The 11,071-nt window shown below is 32.6% G+C and overlaps 1 long non-coding RNA gene across 4 annotated transcripts; it reads right to left on the bottom strand.

Moving 5' to 3' along the window:
- Positions 1–3,169: 3,169 nt before the first annotated feature.
- Positions 3,170–7,067, bottom strand: LOC130954203 (uncharacterized). Of its 4 annotated transcripts, XR_009076222.1 has the most exons (7): positions 6,686–7,067; positions 6,255–6,502; positions 5,630–5,763; positions 5,487–5,530; positions 4,465–4,540; positions 3,916–4,230; positions 3,183–3,468 (listed from the first exon to the last, which is right to left on the bottom strand). It is a non-coding gene; the product is annotated as an uncharacterized LOC130954203 (long non-coding RNA). The 4 variants fall into 4 exon arrangements; XR_009076221.1 differs by having other exon boundaries at positions 3,170–3,468; positions 5,630–6,502; XR_009076224.1 differs by having other exon boundaries at positions 3,178–3,468; positions 4,453–4,540; positions 5,630–6,502.
- Between the last annotated feature and the right edge of the window lie 4,004 nt (positions 7,068–11,071).

Raw genomic sequence — 11,071 nt, 5'->3', positions numbered from 1 at the left:
ACCAATAACATAAACTACACAGTTGTGACATATCTTTCATAAATTAAAGTACCATCTATTTCGGTTGAATATCTGTAGTAGATTTTCTTCACCTTCTTTGTCTCTTTCTTCCCCACAGAAAGTAATACCAGATTTTTTAACAACTCTAAACAATTGATTTTTGCTGTCAGATGGGTAAATATTGGTTTGTTCGATCTAAAAATGATAGAACCTTCTTCATCATACACCATGTATGCATCGTAATGAATGGATAACAGTGGATTTTTTGCCATTGTAAAAAAAATGAGATATTGAACAACCAAAATGATTGTTGAGAACAAATTTTGGTGCTCAACTTCGTTGTGCTACGGTCATTTATTGAGAAAAATTTGCGTATAGTTCGTCGGGGGTCCGGCGAACTCTGGGGTATGGTGAACTCCATAAAAAATATGAAGCTCGCCAGGGGTGTACGGCGAACTTACCCTAATTACAAAAAAAAAAAAAACAGACATTCCTGTAATTAAAGATGAAAACTGGGTTTCAGGAAAATAATTTATAACGAAAAAAAATCTCTTATTTTTATTATATATTTTTAATAGTAAAAATAAATGTAATTTACACGTATGAATATCTTAAATTAAATTAGGTTACATTCATTTCTCATTTAAATTTATATTATTTACATGTGAATTATTTGTACCAGTAATAAATTGAATTAAAATATATAATTTGAAAAATAATTAAAATATAATATCCATAAAATTATTATTTAATTTGTAAAATTAAATGTAGAACAGACACTTTGATGACATCATGCATTATTCCTGATTCTAGAAAATTTAAAGTGTAAAACAGATGTCCAGAATCAAAGGTAACACATAACTATTTGTATAAAGTTTCAGTAATGATTCTTTATATGCTAAAGAGTTAAAGGATAATTTTTAATGAATTTTTAGAAATCATTTATTATTCTATTTTAAATTCATAAGTTTGTAAAAATGTAGATTTTCTGAAATTTGAATTAAAATATAAAATTTAGATTTCTATTCTTATTCGTTTTTATTTTTTTCATATTTTATTTGAATCCAAATTGAAATATTTTTTATTGATATTTATATTTTAAAGTTAATAAATAAAAATGTCAATGTTTTATGTAGGTGTGTATGAATTGTACAATAATAAATCATTATATATTGTAGGTTTAATTATTCTGTTGGTCCTTATAGTTTCACAAAATTTTCAATTAGGTCCCTATACTTTTTTCTTTTAATTAGGTCCTTGCACCAAATTTTTTTCAATTAAGTCCCTCTTGACAGTAATTGGCTTAATTTTATAGGGACCCAACTAAAAAAAACTGGTGCAGGGGCTCAAATAAAAGGAAAAAAAGTGTAGGTGTAACACCTTACCACACTGAGCTTCACGCTTAAGCCGTAAAATAAAGGTGGTGTGGTATTATGACCTCTACAATATAATGTATACATATAATGGCAGAAAGATTATAATATACTAGGAGCCTTGAAGAGTAGATGAAATAAAAATCGCAAAATAAAAGCGCAACGCTCAAGAAACGAGTTAACTTACGTGCTAAGAAAACTATAACTATCAAACATAAGATAATAAAAGTAGGAATAGAGTGCTAAAGATACAAAATAACAAGCTCCTAACTCAGCCCGCGAAGTCAAGGCTACCCAGAGAATATTTACACCCACACACACACACACACACACACACACACACACACACACACACACACACACATATCACTGTACAACAAAATAACCCAGTAACCACTTCGCTTCAGAAGTCCAGACGCCTAACGAGATGCCTCTCGACCTGCATCTGAAAAATAACATCATAGTATGGGGTGAGAACCAGAGGTTCTCAGTATGGTAAAGGTGTCACACACATAATATATAAGGTCCTGAGAATGCTAGAGGCAATCCAAGAACACCAACACTCAGATTATAGAGCTTAAAGTATTAAACAGAAGCCATAAACGGTGGTTTACTAAGAGTATCTAAACCTAACTTAACTTAATCTTAAATCTAAGTCCCATACTGCCATTCTTCCATACCTCCATCTCTATCGGTATTTCACAGACAAATAAACAGATAAAAGCAAACACAAAAAGGTTACAAGTAATGCAGGTAGCAAATATACACTTAACATAGTAAATGCACTCACTACAAAAAACCAGGGTTAAAATGCCGGTTATTTTTGGTAATTATGGCGGTTAGAACCGCCATTATTACCGAAAATGGCGCCCCCAAGAAACGCCATTATTCTGGGCGCCATTATGGTTATTACGGCGGTTTTCAGAAAACCGCCACAATTACCTGAGGTTAATACGGCGGTTTTTTTAGGGTTAAAATGGCAGTTTCTGAATTGGTTAAAATGGCGGCTATAACCGCCAGTTTTACCCTGACAGAGTAGCGTTTTGGTTGGTTAAAACGGCATTTTTGGATAGGTTAAAACGGCAGTTTTAACCACCATTATTACCCTAACAAAGTGGCATTTTGATTGGTTAAAACGGCGATTTTTGAATAGGTTAAAACAGCGGTTTGAACCGCCATTATTACCCTGACAGAGTGGCATTTTTGTGGTTAAAATGGCGTTTTTGAACCGCCGTTTTTACCTTGACAGAGTGACTCTTAGTTGGTTAAAATGGCATTTTTGAAATGCCATTTTTACCCTAATAGTACCATTCTTATTTGTTAAAATGGCATTTCATGTTGTTTAAAATGATAGTTACAAACTATCCTTTTTACGGAATAAAAATGACATTTTTAATCGTTTAAAAAGATAATTTTTACCGTGTTAAACAAATAATTTTTTTATTTAAAATTTCACAATAACAAGAAATCATAACTCATCAACAAAATATTACATAACTCATAAATAAAATATTAAACATAATATATAATTTTTTTAGTATTGGAAATAAAAAATAATAACTCCTATACAAATAAAGTATTGAAAGTCTTAATATGTAACTCTTAATACATCAAGTCTCTATCATAAAAAAAATCACGCTTCTCTATTATTCGCTTCAAAAGATCTACTTTCTAACTCTTTTGGCAATGGAATCTCACTCTCTTGATCCAATTCTTACAACAAAAATATAATTTGAAAACAAAATAAAAAATAAATAAATAAATAAACCATTAACTTGGACATCACAAAATAAATTTAAACAAAAAATGAGAATTAAGAACAGCCAAACAGTAATCTTGTTTATATATCCATGTATATAACATAGTGGCCAGTGAAAAAAATCAAAGGATTTGATCTGCAGGAGCAATATGATTATGAATATATCCATACATAAAATCTAACAGTTGACAATATAAAAAGGGGAAATGGGAAAAGAAAAAATGCATATATCCATATTCCCAGGCACACTTCCATCAGCTTGCCTCTCAAAAACATGAGTTATATGGCTCACCTAATCACTTCTAGTAATTTGCTTTGATACATGTTGCCAAGTACCTGTAAATGTAGAATTAATTTTCGTTTAAATCCTACTTTCTTTGAGAAAACTAAAGAGGATTAATTAGCATACAATCTTTGTTCTCATATGATCAACCCAACAATTTAATACACACAGCATATATCCCCACTCATCTTTTTATCACATATAAATCCATAGTGACTAATCTTATACGTGAACTCAGTATTTTTGTATAACAATTCAGAATATTAGTGGTATTAATTCATTATTTGTCCTTAATAATTGATATCTGAAAAAAATATGATTCAATTGTAGTTATTAATTCAAAAAGATATTGGTATCCTATAAAAGAACTCAAATTCTAAATGTTTTATATATGCTAATGGCCTAATTGTTAACGGATAGATCAGACCTCCTTGTTGATGGTGAGTTTATGTAAAACATTATGTCTTCAAATGTAAATTAATTAAAAACTATGCACTAACCTGAAGAAGCCGCTGCTCTATCTATAGTTTTCACTGTCCGATACATCTGCATTAAAATTTGTGCATCATGCAACAACATTATTAGACACAATAATAATACCACTATATCTATATCAATTCTGTACTTCATATGCAACCCTTCTATATCAGTTCTGAACGAATAGCTTTCGGGAGTAATTCGATAATCTCTTGCTGCTGTAACCCTTCTATATCAGTTCTGTACTTCATATGCAAATGTGCAATCATCTGTTCTTGCATGAGAACAGGCAATTTATTCCGTTTGGCAAAACTTGTCACAGTTTGAATTGTGTCTCTCTGAAATGCACAACATGTAGCCAAGAAAACCAAACATCAGAAGTACAATCAAATTAGCAATGAACCTCTTAAGAAGATAATGATCTAGAATCACAATAAATTCAAGAAATAGGTATGCGATTCATAAATCAAATTTCATAAATCAAATTTCATTATTAATAAAAGAATTTTCTTTACAGGAACCATGATCCTTGGAAATAAATAATATATAATGTCAAAAACCTTCACAGAGACCTTTCAAAACACCCTCTTCTCAAAAAATTAGATCTTTAGTTTGCATGGCATATCAAGACCACTAAAATTGTAACATCTGCAAGCCAGAAGGCAAAAAAAAGCATTAGAAAGCATTAGAAAGGAAATTTGAGTAATGATTTCTTTCTTTGGTCTTGCCAAACCTACTTTATATAATTAGATACAATTTTTCAAATTATCCTTTTAATTCATCTATTTGTTGATGTTTTCATGATAAACTTAGATAATGGTCCTAAATTTCACCTATAAGCATGGATCGGTATAACACAGGTTCATAGAGTAATAATGAAGTTCACTGTTATAAGCAAAGACATTTCTATCTCTAGTATCTAAGAAGAAAATTAGTTTGTGAATCTACTATCTAATCTCAAGAATGACTTGTGCACAAGACAAAAACTGTCTAAATGAATTATATCTAAATTTACATAATTCAACTCCTAATCCTAAATAACTAATTCAGTTTGTATAAATATTAAAGAAAAATAACTAATTTGTTACGCAAAGTAAAATACATACCTTAATGTTTCCAATCAACATAGTGACAAGAAGAAGGCCACTAGTTAATACATTATGTAATAGCTATATCTCTAATATAATTCATTAGATAGATTTTCATAAACTGATCATCATTGATGACTATATATTCTAAAGTAATTACTAATTAATGAATTGGATTTTACATTTAAGATATCTTCTTTTATTTTAAAAGAAAGAAACAGTTAGCTCCATGAAAAAAAATAATCAAATCTAAGGTGCTGTTATGTACAAAGTACAAATATAAATACGTCATTAGTCCTGTCTTTTTCCCCAATAAAGAATGAATGACCATTTTAGCGCGTTGGTCAATTAACGCACACAGTGGTACATGGATTAACTTTTTCCAATTTCCTTTTGTGATATTTGATTAACATTTTCTAAATGTTGTAGGGAATGAATGCTTTAGTTTTTTTATTTTAATTAATCTTGTCAAGTATGACTTTTTATTTCAATTAAATATCAAGTACCTCTTCACAGGCAGAGTTCACAGTGTTTAAACTCCTCTTGAAGTCTTCAGCATGCATCAAGTGGAAAAAAAATAAAGTGAAGTGAAACAAGAAAAACCAAATTGAAAACAAATTCAGACAAAACACCTTGAGAATAAGCAAACCTGAGTCCCAAACTGAATCTTGAAAGAGAACACTCTTAATTTTGCCTCCACTCTTGGCACTTTCATCAACTCCAAAAAATGCCAAAGCATAACAAGAACATGAAAATATTACACAGGCTGGTCCTTAGCTTGAACTAACAAATACCAAAATAGCCTTTTTTATAAATCAATTTTTGAAGACACAAACACTTGAATCAATTAGCTTATCAATTAGAAGAGGAGCCTCTTATAAGTTCAATATATGTTCCCCTCACAATGAACAATTTTCTTTTCACCATTACTCTATATAAAGAAAACAAAGAAAGCATGTCCTTTCTGGAAGCTAAGCTAGTTTTAAATTTCAAAATTTCACAATGATGAACATGCAGTAGTTATAATAATAAACACCAAAGAATCATCATCTATAACAGAAAACAAGTTTTAATCTTTTTCATCTCTCTCAAGAAATTCATCAACCACATGGCAAGCATAACAATACTGAACTGAAATACAGTTAGAAAATAAGCAACTGAGAATGAACAAGAAGAGAAAGAGAAAACAAATAGAAATTGAGAACGAACAGAAACACACTACGAGCAATGTTGAGTGGATTGAAGAAGAAGAGAATGCATAAGTGAGAACGTACCGGCGCCGCTGGCAGAGGAGACACATTAATGAAATAGGTGCTTCACTCAATCTCATAAGCTATGGCGTAGTGACCAGATTTGGAAACGCGTCGATAGAGGCGCCTTCACTCGAACACAGAAGGTTGATGGAAGCGGCTGAAATGAGATGAATGGTGGTGACGATGGCGGCGACAAGCTCTAGGGTTTGAGATGAACTCACTCTGGTTCTCCTTTTCCTCTCCCTCCGATGTGCGATCTCAGATTATACCTAGAAGGAAAAAAAATTAACCAAGAGAATTATACTTAGAGAGCTATTGAGACGAAAGCCTTACAAAACTCAGATTCAACCAATCAGGACCACCATTGAAGGGGAAAAAGAAAATAAAGGCTCTATAAAAGCTTATCCAAATTAGAATTAAGAAAATTTAAGATCAACTAAGATGCACAAAACCAGATAGCAGAAGCTCCACCGAAGACAGCAATGATGTGTTGCTTCTGGTGACGAGAAGATGAGCGGTGGCACAACGAACCCTCAAATTGAAGCCAGAAAACCTAACAAAAGAAGAGTGCTCCTTCGAAGGCAGCAACAACGACATTGCCGCCAGAGGAGAGCATCGTGGATGAGATCGCAGATCTCATGTTGCGATGGAGTTTCTTCTTGGTTCTCACATTGTGATGGAGGTTCGATTGAATAGCATAGCCTTTATTAGTGAAATAGAATAGGATTTTTACCAGTGAAGCAGGAGCAAGTAATGGCGTTTAAAATCTCCTAAATCACCAAAAAACTACCACTTTCTACAAACAAATTATGGCAGCTGCATAAACCGCCTCACTTTATGAAAATAACGGAGGTTTTATATAACCACCATTATATTGATGCCATTTTATATCCATTTTTTTGTAGTGACTTAGGCAAACCCAGTTAGAGCACAAACAAGTAATTCAAGTAGTATGCACATGATGCATGCCTGTTCTATGACTAATGAGCTCATCTATCAGTTATACAGCCAGCCCGACAAGTCCGGTTTGCTAAACCATTGAACTGTCCCCCGACGTGCATCCTTAAGGGTCTATGCATAGCTTTTACTCATAGATATATCAAATTGCTCAATGGGGGTACATTCCCGGGAATTTATAAGTGCTCGGTCATCCTTATGTCATAGGGTCAACAGAGTATCGAGTTTTCAACCTGGTTCACGTGATGGCAAGCCATAGTACTTTATCTAGGGAATTTCGTATCTTAGATCATTTAATTATTCAAGCCAAGTATCAGACATGATCATTCATTTGATTATCAAGCCAAATATCATACATGATCATCCCTAACATTTCATAATCAAATTCATCACTTTTCAGCTTTACTTCACCTCCAAGTTATCCCCTTTTCCTAACTTCATCTGATTATAAAGTTTAATTCTATTATTCATGACTAAAGGAATGAAAATGAAGGTTTAGAAGTTTGAAATACAGTTTAAAATGCTGAAAACCATGTTTGCTGAAATTGGGGCCACGCGTACGCGTGGCCTACGCGTACTCGTGGGAGTGTAAAAATGCAGCTCGCACGCGCGTCCCCTTGTTATGCGTACGCGTAGACGAGATTTTCATGTCACGCGTATGCGTGGATCATGCGTACGCGTGAACATGCTTACTAGCTCATTACGCGTACGCTGGGACCAATCGCGTACGCATCGCCGAAAATCCATGCCACGCATACACGTGGACGTACGTTCTCCAAAAAAGGGGATCAACCAGAAACATGCACAATCAGGAAATGTCACCTGCATAATTACATATTCCACACCAAAATTTTCGACAAGAATAACTCAATCGTTTTTCTTCTGTTCTTCGAACGGCATAAACTTCACAAACCCAATTTTCATTTAAAACAAGTTGAAATTAGTTTGGGATTCCGGAAGCCAAGTTATAGCCTACTGAAGTTCAGTCCAAAACCAATGTTCTACAAACCTCATAAACCTCATTTCATTCAAAAATCTCAATTTTCATTCATTATCATACATACAATTCTCAACATAACAAATCCTTCTTTATCATAAAAATAACCACCATAACAATCTATTCCTTAAATCAACAATAATACACATTCATTTCCTAAAATCCATCAAACATCACCAACCAACGAGCATCAAACCATAATAATTCATCAAATCACCAATTATCCAGCAAACACCAAATCAAACATGTCCATTGCCAAGATACTAAACATTAAAGATACACCTGCATTCCAACTTATCCTATAGTCATCTAGCCTAAGTTTTTACAAAACATTATATATTAAATGCAAGAAACCTAAACCATACCTTGGTTGATTCCCATGTAGCGACCAAAGCAATTCACCCAACACAAACACAGTCCCAAAGCTCAACAAAATACTAATGCCCAGCCTCTACCGAAATTCCAACGTCCACAATTTCAAGCTCCAATTATTTATTCACAACTTAATACACATTCATAACACATATATACCCAATTTAATACTCAAAACACAAATTCAGTAATTTAAATCAAATTTATGGTATCCTCACCTTACCCAAGTTTCATATAAGCAAGAGTGAATATTTTTCTCAAGCTAATTGGATCCTAAAATATCAAAAAGTAAAGAAATTCAATACCCCTACAATATTTTTAAAAATTGGGAGAAAATAGTGGCTAAAAGTGATTAGTGGCTTACCTATGAAATTATTTCGGTAGAAAGGTAGAGCTCAACACAGTGGACGCGTGGCTGCAAACGGTGCGGCAATCGAAACTCGGACGGAGAAGTTACGACAATTTGAATTTACCATAAGGGTTTCGGATGGCTTCTCTTCTCCTTCCGCCCCCTATTGTGTTTCAGCGCTGTTTATTGCTGAATTGGAGAAGATGAGAAGCCTGGGTTCATTTTAAGTGCTGGTCCGATTGGGCCCACAGGTCCGGTTTGGATTCGGTTCAACTGGTTCAGTCCGTTCGGTACAATCTTGGGCTGAATTATTTAAAATTAGTGTCAAAATTCTCGTTTCGATGAGCTCTATTCTAATTTGATATAATATTCACATTTCTAATATTCTTTATTAAAAATTAATTTATTGGCTAATTACTTACTAATTTAACGGGGTTTACAGTAAGGACCCAATTAAAAAAATTTTTTGGTGCAAGGACTCAATTAAAAGGAAAAAAAGTACAGGGACCTAATTAAAAATTTCGCAAAACTATAAGAACTGATAGAGTAATTAAACTTATATTGTATTAGTCATAAATCAAATCAACTTAATTCGATTTACTACTAATACAATATATATATATATATATATATATATATATATATATATATATATAAATAATTTAATTTTCTATTAATACAATATATACACATACAACATATACACATGTAAATCAAATTTACTTAATTTAATTTATTACTAATATAATATATACATGATAAATCAAATCAATTTAATTCAATTTACATATAATAATATAATTTAATTAGATTCTATTTACATAAAACTATAAACGAAATATGCATGTAACTCCCATCCATTCTGTCTAGGACATTGTTGTGAATTACCCTAAAAATAATGCTAGTATCCGAGACACCTCCAATACTAATAGTTAAACTCTAACGCCCTAGATAGGAGATTTAAACACCACAGATATGAGACTTGGAATCTTTGTCCAAGCCACGTGATTTATTATTGTAGCAGTTTGGCTTTGCTATAATGTATTCAAATTCTGGGTATTCAAGACCTTGAATCTTGATGCATTGCTTAATTTAATCTCAAAGAAAGTTCTACCATGTTGAAACCTATTTCTTTTTTCATTTGCAGAATTATAGAAGCTCATTTTTAATTGTAACATGTATTTATAGAAAGCACCGACTTTGCAAGATTTAGCACAGAATCTCTAAAATGTTACAAATAGGATGGATAAAGATAAATGCTCATTTATGGACGGCTCAATTTTTCTATGCTGAAAGGAGCAAGTTCTCATGACAAAGTTCAATTAATGAAGTTTGAAAAGTTGAATTTGTTTGTCTATAAAAGTATGAACGAGGCAAAAAGAATATACACAAGCAATAAAAATAATTCTTCCTCTTTCTCTATATTACAACTATTCTGAATATTTCTCTCTCTCACTCTTTATAATATTAGTAAATACATATATAAATTACTGTTATAAATCTAATTATATAAATACTAGAGTCTTTTATTTACATATCTTTATTTTATATATCTTCCTTATTTATTTTACAACACGTTATCAGTGATGAGCGGATAATTTATACGCTTTTTGGCATTGTTTTTAGGTAGTTTTTAGTAGGATCTAGCTACTTTTAGGGAAGTTTTTATTAGTTTTTATGCAAAATTCATATTTCTGGACTTTACTATGAATTTTTGTGTTTTTTTGTGATTTCAGATATTTTCTGGCTGAAATTGAGGGACCTGAGCAAAAATCTGATAGGAGGCTGAAAAAGGACTACAGATGCTGTTAGATTCTGACCTCCCTGCACTCGAAATGGATTTTCTGGAGTTACAGAACTTCAAATGGCGCGCTCTCAATTGCGTTGGAATGTAGACATCCAGGGCTTTTCAGAAATATATAATAGTTCATACTTTATTCAAGATTAGACGACGCAAACTGGCGTTCAACGCCAGTTCCATGCTGCATTCTGGAGTAAAACGCCAGAAACACATCACAAACCAGAGTTAAACGCCAAAAACACGTTACAACTTGGTGTTTAACCCCAAGAGAAGCCTCTGCACGTGTAAAGCTCAAGCTCAGCCCAAGCACACACCAAAGTGGGTCCCGGAAGTGGATTTCTGTACTAAGACTTATTTCTGTA

This window comes from Arachis stenosperma, chromosome 10 (genome assembly GCF_014773155.1).
Source record: "Arachis stenosperma cultivar V10309 chromosome 10, arast.V10309.gnm1.PFL2, whole genome shotgun sequence".
NCBI classification, from domain to species: Eukaryota; Viridiplantae; Streptophyta; class Magnoliopsida; order Fabales; family Fabaceae; genus Arachis; species Arachis stenosperma.
The sequence above is the reverse complement of the archived record's forward strand: the minus strand, read 5'-3'. Positions and strand labels throughout refer to the sequence as shown.